The sequence below is a fragment of the Schistocerca americana genome, unplaced genomic scaffold (assembly GCF_021461395.2).
Source record: "Schistocerca americana isolate TAMUIC-IGC-003095 unplaced genomic scaffold, iqSchAmer2.1 HiC_scaffold_177, whole genome shotgun sequence".
In the NCBI taxonomy this organism is placed as follows: Eukaryota; Metazoa; Arthropoda; class Insecta; order Orthoptera; family Acrididae; genus Schistocerca; species Schistocerca americana.
The window spans coordinates 180001-187500 of record NW_025725864.1 but is presented as its reverse complement, the minus strand read 5'-3'; the positions used below and the strand labels follow the sequence as shown (position 1 = coordinate 187500).

The window sequence follows — 7500 nt, the reverse complement described above, 5'->3', positions numbered from 1 at the left end:
AACGGGGGCCAGCACAAAGTGCATCATGCTATGACGGCCCCCATCAACATCGGATTTCTCCTAGGGCTTAGGATCGACTGACTCGTGTGCAACGGCTGTTCACACGAAACCCTTCTCCGCGTCAGCCCTCCAGGGCCTCGCTGGAGTATTTGCTACTACCACCAAGATCTGCACCGACGGCGGCTCCAGGCAGGCTCACGCCCAGACCCTTCTGCGCCCCACCGCCGCGACCCTCCTACTCGTCAGGGCTTCGCGGCCGGCCGCAAGGACCGGCCATGACTGCCAGACTGACGGCCGAGTATAGGCACGACGCTTCAGCGCCATCCATTTTCAGGGCTAGTTGCTTCGGCAGGTGAGTTGTTACACACTCCTTAGCGGATTCCGACTTCCATGGCCACCGTCCTGCTGTCTTAAGCAACCAACGCCTTTCATGGTTTCCCATGAGCGTCGATTCGGGCGCCTTAACTCGGCGTTTGGTTCATCCCACAGCGCCAGTTCTGCTTACCAAAGTGGCCCACTTGGCACTCCGATCCGAGTCGTTTGCTCGCGGCTTCAGCATATCAAGCAAGCCGGAGATCTCACCCATTTAAAGTTTGAGAATAGGTTGAGGTCGTTTCGGCCCCAAGGCCTCTAATCATTCGCTTTACCGGATGAGACTCGTACGAGCACCAGCTATCCTGAGGGAAACTTCGGAGGGAACCAGCTACTAGATGGTTCGATTAGTCTTTCGCCCTATACCCAGCTCCGACGATCGATTTGCACGTCAGAATCGCTACGGACCTCCATCAGGGTTTCCCCTGACTTCGTCCTGGCCAGGCATAGTTCACCATCTTCGGGTCCCAACGTGTACGCTCTAGGTGCGCCTCACCTCGCAATGAGGACGAGACGCCCCGGGAGTGCGGAGGCCGCCGCCCCGTGAAGGGCGGGGAAGCCCCATCCTCCCTCCGGCCCGCGCAAGGCGAGACCTTCACTTTCATTACGCCTTTAGGTTTCGTACAGCCAATGACTCGCGCACATGTTAGACTCCTTGGTCCGTGTTTCAAGACGGGTCGTGAAATTGTCCAAAGCTGAAGCGCCGCTGACGGGAGCGATTATTCCGCCCGAGAGCATCCGAGCCAACAGCGGCGCGGGTCCCGGGGCCGGGCCAGGTAGGTCCGTCATCCGGGAAGAACCGCGCGCGCTTGCCGGGTGCCCGAGCGCCCAAAGGGGGCGAATCGACTCCTCCAGATATACCGCCGGGCAGCCAGCCAGGACACCGGGGCTCTGCCCAACAGACGCGAACCGAGGCCCGCGGAAGGACAGGCTGCGCACCCGGGCCGTAGGCCGGCACCCAGCGGGTCGCGACGTCCTACTAGGGGAGAAGTGCGGCCCACCGCACACCGGAACGGCCCCACCCCGCGGCGAGTGGAAAGGCAACCGGACACGACCCCGCCGCGGATTGCTCCGCGCGGGCGGCCGGCCCCATCTGCCGAGGGCGGAGGCCTGTGGCCGGATGGGCGTGAATCTCACCCGTTCGACCTTTCGGACTTCTCACGTTTACCCCAGAACGGTTTCACGTACTTTTGAACTCTCTCTTCAAAGTTCTTTTCAACTTTCCCTCACGGTACTTGTTCGCTATCGGTCTCGTGGTCATATTTAGTCTCAGATGGAGTTTACCACCCACTTGGAGCTGCACTCTCAAGCAACCCGACTCGAAGGAGAGGTCCCGCCGACGCTCGCACCGGCCGCTACGGGCCTGGCACCCTCTACGGGCCGTGGCCTCATTCAAGTTGGACTTGGGCTCGGCGCGAGGCGTCGGGGTAGTGGACCCTCCCAAACACCACATGCCACGACAGGCGGCAGCCTGCGGGGTTCGGTGCTGGACTCTTCCCTGTTCGCTCGCCGCTACTGGGGGAATCCTTGTTAGTTTCTTTTCCTCCGCTTAGTAATATGCTTAAATTCAGCGGGTAGTCTCGCCTGCTCTGAGGTCGTTGTACGAGGTGTCGCACGCCACACCGCCAGCCGGCTGTGCACGCTACCGAGTAGTACCGGTATGCGAACCGCCAGGCGACTGGCGCGCATCGCACGTTTCAGGAGGCGCGGCCGGCCCCACAGGCGGCCGCGACGCTCCCAGGTCTGCGAAGCGGGGCAAACGCCGCGCGCTTCAGTATACGTAGCCGACCCTCAGCCAGACGTGGCCCGGGAACGGAATCCATGGACCGCAATGTGCGTTCGAAACGTCGATGTTCATGTGTCCTGCAGTTCACATGTCGACGCGCAATTTGCTGCGTTCTTCATCGACCCACGAGCCGAGTGATCCACCGTCCTGGGTGATCTTTTCTTAGTTTCCACTGTCTCTTTCAAGACAGTTGCATAGGCGGGACGTAGGCGTGTGGCGGCCCCTGTTCAAGCGTTCTGTGTCCAACGGCCTCACGGCCGATGGGCGTCGTACGGCTCCACACCGGAGCGGACAGGCAGTCGGGCGAAAGTCATTCAAAACCGGCGCCAGGCGCCAGGTGCCGCAGGCCAGCCGCTCCAGCGCTTCAGCGCTCGTACCACACAACATTGGCGTTAGTTTTGAGAAGCACGCGTGGTTCCGCACGCGGCGCACGGCTACTGCGAGCCGTACAGGTAGCGTGTTGCGCGACACGACACGCACATCGAACGACATGCAGTCTAGTCGGTAATGATCCTCCGCAGGTTCACCTACGGAAACCTTGTTACGACTTTTACTTCCTCTAAATGATCAAGTTTGGTCATCTTTCCGGTAGCATCGGCAACGACAGAGTCAATGCCGCGTACCAGTCCGAAGACCTCACTAAATCATTCAATCGGTAGTAGCGACGGGCGGTGTGTACAAAGGGCAGGGGACGTAATCAACGCGAGCTTATGACTCGCGCTTACTGGGAATTCCTCGTTCATGGGGAACAATTGCAAGCCCCAATCCTAGCACGAAGGAGGTTCAGCGGGTTACCCCGACCTTTCGGCCTAGGAAGACACGCTGATTCCTTCAGTGTAGCGCGCGTGCGGCCCAGAACATCTAAGGGCATCACAGACCTGTTATTGCTCAATCTCGTGCGGCTAGAAGCCGCCTGTCCCTCTAAGAAGAAAAGTAATCGCTGACAGCACGAAGGATGTCACGCGACTAGTTAGCAGGCTAGAGTCTCGTTCGTTATCGAATTAACCAGACAAATCGCTCCACCAACTAAGAACGGCCATGCACCACCACCCACCGAATCAAGAAAGAGCTATCAATCTGTCAATCCTTCCGGTGTCCGGCCTGGTGAGGTTTCCCGTGTTGAGTCAAATTAAGCCGCAGGCTCCACTCCTGGTGGTGCCCTTCGTCAATTCCTTTAAGTTTCAGCTTTGCAACCATACTTCCCCCGGAACCCAAAAGCTTTGGTTTCCCGGAGGCTGCCCGCCGAGTCATCGGAGAACTGCGGCGGATCGCTGGCTGGCATCGTTTATGGTTAGAACTAGGGCGGTATCTGATCGCCTTCGAACCTCTAACTTTCGTTCTTGATTAATGAAAACATACTTGGCAAATGCTTTCGCTTCTGTTCGTCTTGCGACGATCCAAGAATTTCACCTCTAACGTCGCAATACGAATGCCCCCGCCTGTCCCTATTAATCATTACCTCGGGTTCCGAAAACCAACAAAATAGAACCGAGGTCCTATTCCATTATTCCATGCACACAGTATTCAGGCGGGCTTGCCTGCTTTAAGCACTCTAATTTGTTCAAAGTAAACGTGCCGGCCCACCGAGACACTCACTCAAGAGCACCCTGGTAGGATTGCAACGGGGTCCGCCTCGGGACGCACGAGCACGCACGAGGCGCGTCGCACGCCTTCGGCTCGCCCCACCGGCAGGACGTCCCACGATACATGCCAGTTAAACACCGACGGGCGGTGAACCAACAGCGTGGGACACAAATCCAACTACGAGCTTTTTAACCGCAACAACTTTAATATACGCTATTGGAGCTGGAATTACCGCGGCTGCTGGCACCAGACTTGCCCTCCAATAGATACTCGTTAAAGGATTTAAAGTGTACTCATTCCGATTACGGGGCCTCGGATGAGTCCCGTATCGTTATTTTTCGTCACTACCTCCCCGTGCCGGGAGTGGGTAATTTGCGCGCCTGCTGCCTTCCTTGGATGTGGTAGCCGTTTCTCAGGCTCCCTCTCCGGAATCGAACCCTGATTCCCCGTTACCCGTTACAACCATGGTAGGCGCAGAACCTACCATCGACAGTTGATAAGGCAGACATTTGAAAGATGCGTCGCCGGTACGAGGACCGTGCGATCAGCCCAAAGTTATTCAGAGTCACCAAGGCAAACGGACCGGACGAGCCGACCGATTGGTTTTGATCTAATAAAAGCGTCCCTTCCATCTCTGGTCGGGACTCTGTTTGCATGTATTAGCTCTAGAATTACCACAGTTATCCAAGTAACGTGGGTACGATCTAAGGAACCATAACTGATTTAATGAGCCATTCGCGGTTTCACCTTAATGCGGCTTGTACTGAGACATGCATGGCTTAATCTTTGAGACAAGCATATGACTACTGGCAGGATCAACAGGGAGCTGCGTCAACTAGAGCTGAGCAGCCGGCCGCCCGGGAGTGTGTCCCGGGGGCCCGCGCGAACACGCAAGCGTCCGCTCAATTATTCTGCAAACAGGAGGAGGCTGAGCTCCCCTGCACAATACACCTCGAAACCCTCTCAGGTCCCGGCGGCGCGCAGCGCCGTCCTAAGTACTTGGTCGGGTTCGAGAGAGGCGCAATCGCCCGGAGTTTGGCGAGTAGGACGCTTTAGGTGCGACCACCCGTGCTCCCAACTGAGCTTGCCGCTGCCGACAGAGGCCCGGGAGCGTGCTGTCGTGGCATTGCCGGCGGGAGACAACACGCGCCACCTACGGTGACCGGCAGCTCCAACGCCAGCGCCACAGAAGGACAAAAGCCCCACTTGGGTGCCGAAGCGAACTCTCCCAGCACAGCGCACGCGCCAACACGTCCGCACAGCTGCGATACAAACCACCTGCGAGAACCGCAGAGGCGACCGAGCAGCAGACGGCGTCGCGGCGCCGAGCGCCGGGCGGCGGCGCATCCTCAGCGCACACAGTCCTCAATCGGACCAGCACACTGCAGATGTCCACCGCGCTTCGCACCGGGCCCGCGAGGACCTACTTTGGCCGCACGGCGCCGCGTGCAGGGTGCGCCGGCGCGCAGCTGCGCCGCCTGCCGCCTCCGTCGGCCGGCGCGCCTGCCACTGGCCGCCCCCACCAGCCGGCTGTAGCGCGTGCGCCCACGCACCGCGCGGCCAGCACGCCGGGAGGCCCCCCCTCACCGGCCGGGGACGGTCCCACCCAGCCACCGCCGCGTATCGCTTCACACCCCAGATTGCCATTCACGTTCGTGGGCATGGTGGGTATCGCTGGAACAACCGGTTGGTAGCTCAACCGATCGTCGCCATCACTGATTCACCTCTAGCGAGAACAACCGCACCACAACGGTTTACCAGTTGTTCATTTGCATAACGTCACCAGCAAACGTAGGCGTCCATCGCCATTTGCAAATTCAACGATTGTTGCATGCCTGTGTCAGGTGTCACGACACACTATGTCTGGCCCACATACACGCAACAACATGTGCACGCTTCGCGAACACGTGGAAGGTGGCCCCCGTACGTATGCATGCGATGTCCATTGCGCGAACGACTGTCAACCGGCCTCTGTCGCATGTCGCAGATGTGGAACGCAGTGCACCATGCTATCACGGTGTGTGAGAAGAGACGACTACGTCTGACAACACGCGCCACTACATCAACAGACGGCTCATGCTGATCGCCATCCAGGGCATACCACACTGCAATCCAGCTCTTATAGGGAGACGACACGTAGCTGAGTGCACAACATTTGGACCGCATGGTTCGCCGTTGTTGGCGCAGTCGTTGTACGGTCACATGTACCACGATGTATCATTCAGTACATGAGGACCAATGTGCAGTACAGTGTGTGATTTGGACGTACAACATCAGCGGACAGTTGACACAGGCCGTACCACAGCGTAGGCTAAGTGCTTCGCACATGCGAATGCCAATGAACAACTGCAAATGCCAATGAACAACTGCAAAGGGCATTGAGCATGTACGTCCTGCTGCCATCCACATTACAGTGTATAGCTGCAAGGTGTTTAACATGAAGCGATACACTGGGGACCGGGCAGTGCGAGTAGCAAACTATATTGCGGGGGTTGCAGTTAGGCAACACTACACTAATTTAACGCGTCGTATGACAATTACAGAGCAGGTTAAGGCCCAACGTGTGTTGGGTTAAGGCCCAACGTGTGTTGGGTTAAGGCCCAACGTGTGTTGGGTTAAGGCCCAACGTGTGTTGGGTTAAGGCCCAACGTGTGTTGGGTTAAGGCCCAACGTGTGTTGGGTCAAGGCCCAACGTGTGTTGGGTTAAGGCCCAACGTGTGTTGGGTTAAGGCCCAACGTGTGTTGGGTTAAGGCCCAACGTGTGTTGGGTTAAGGCCCAACGTGTGTTGGGTTACGTTAAGGGGCAATGTGGGTTACGTTAAGGGGCAATGTGGGTTACGTTAAGGGGCAATGTGGGTTACGTTACGGCGCAATATAGGTTACGTTACGGCGCAATATAGGTTACGTTAAGGCGCAATATCGGTTACGTTAAGGCGCAATACAGGTTACGTTAAGGCGCAATACAGGTTACGTTAAGGCGCAATACAGGTTACGTTAAGGCGCAATACAGGTTACGTTAAGGCGCAATACAGGTTACGTTAAGGCGCAATACAGGTTACGTTAAGGCGCAATACAGGTTACGTTAAGGCGCAATACAGGTTACGTTAAGGCGCAATGCAGGTTACGTTAAGGCGCAATGCAGGTTACGTTAAGGCGCAATGCAGGTTACGTTAAGGCGCAATACAGGTTACGTTAAGGCGCAATACAGGTTACGTTAAGGCGCAATACAGGTTACGTTAAGGCGCAATACAGGTTACGTTAAGGCGCAATACAGGTTACGTTAAGGCGCAATACAGGTTACGTTAAGGCGCAATACAGGTTACGTTAAGGCGCAATACAGGTTACGTTAAGGCGCAATACAGGTTACGTTAAGGCGCAATACAGGTTACGTTAAGGCGCAATACAGGTTACGTTAAGGCGCAATACAGGTTACGTTAAGGCGCAATACAGGTTACGTTAAGGCGCAATACAGGTTACGTTAAGGCGCAATACAGGTTACGTTAAGGCGCAATACAGGTTACGTTAAGGCGCAATACAGGTTACGTTAAGGCGCAATACAGGTTAGGTTAAGGCGCAATACAGGTTAGGTTAAGGCGCAATACAGGTTAGGTTAAGGTACGACATAGGTTAGGTTAAGGTACGACATAGGTTAGGTTAAGGTACGACATAGGTTAGGTTAAGGTACGACATAGGTTAGGTTAAGGTACGACATAGGTTAGGTTAAGGTACGACATAGGTTAGGTTAAGGTACGACATAG

At 56.4% G+C, this 7500-nt stretch overlaps 2 non-coding genes and 1 pseudogene across 2 annotated transcripts; all 3 read right to left on the bottom strand.

Moving 5' to 3' along the window:
- The window catches only part of LOC124571594, a 5069-nt pseudogene extending 3099 nt beyond the window's left edge, over window positions 1-1970 (bottom strand).
- A 187-nt stretch (window positions 1971-2157) lies between these two features.
- On the bottom strand, window positions 2158-2312 carry LOC124571612. Its single transcript, XR_006971932.1, has one exon. It is a non-coding gene; the product is annotated as a 5.8S ribosomal RNA (ribosomal RNA).
- Window positions 2313-2663: 351 nt separating this feature from the next.
- LOC124571657 lies at window positions 2664-4567 on the bottom strand. Its single transcript, XR_006971972.1, has one exon. It is a non-coding gene; the product is annotated as a small subunit ribosomal RNA (ribosomal RNA).
- Between the last annotated feature and the right edge of the window lie 2933 nt (window positions 4568-7500).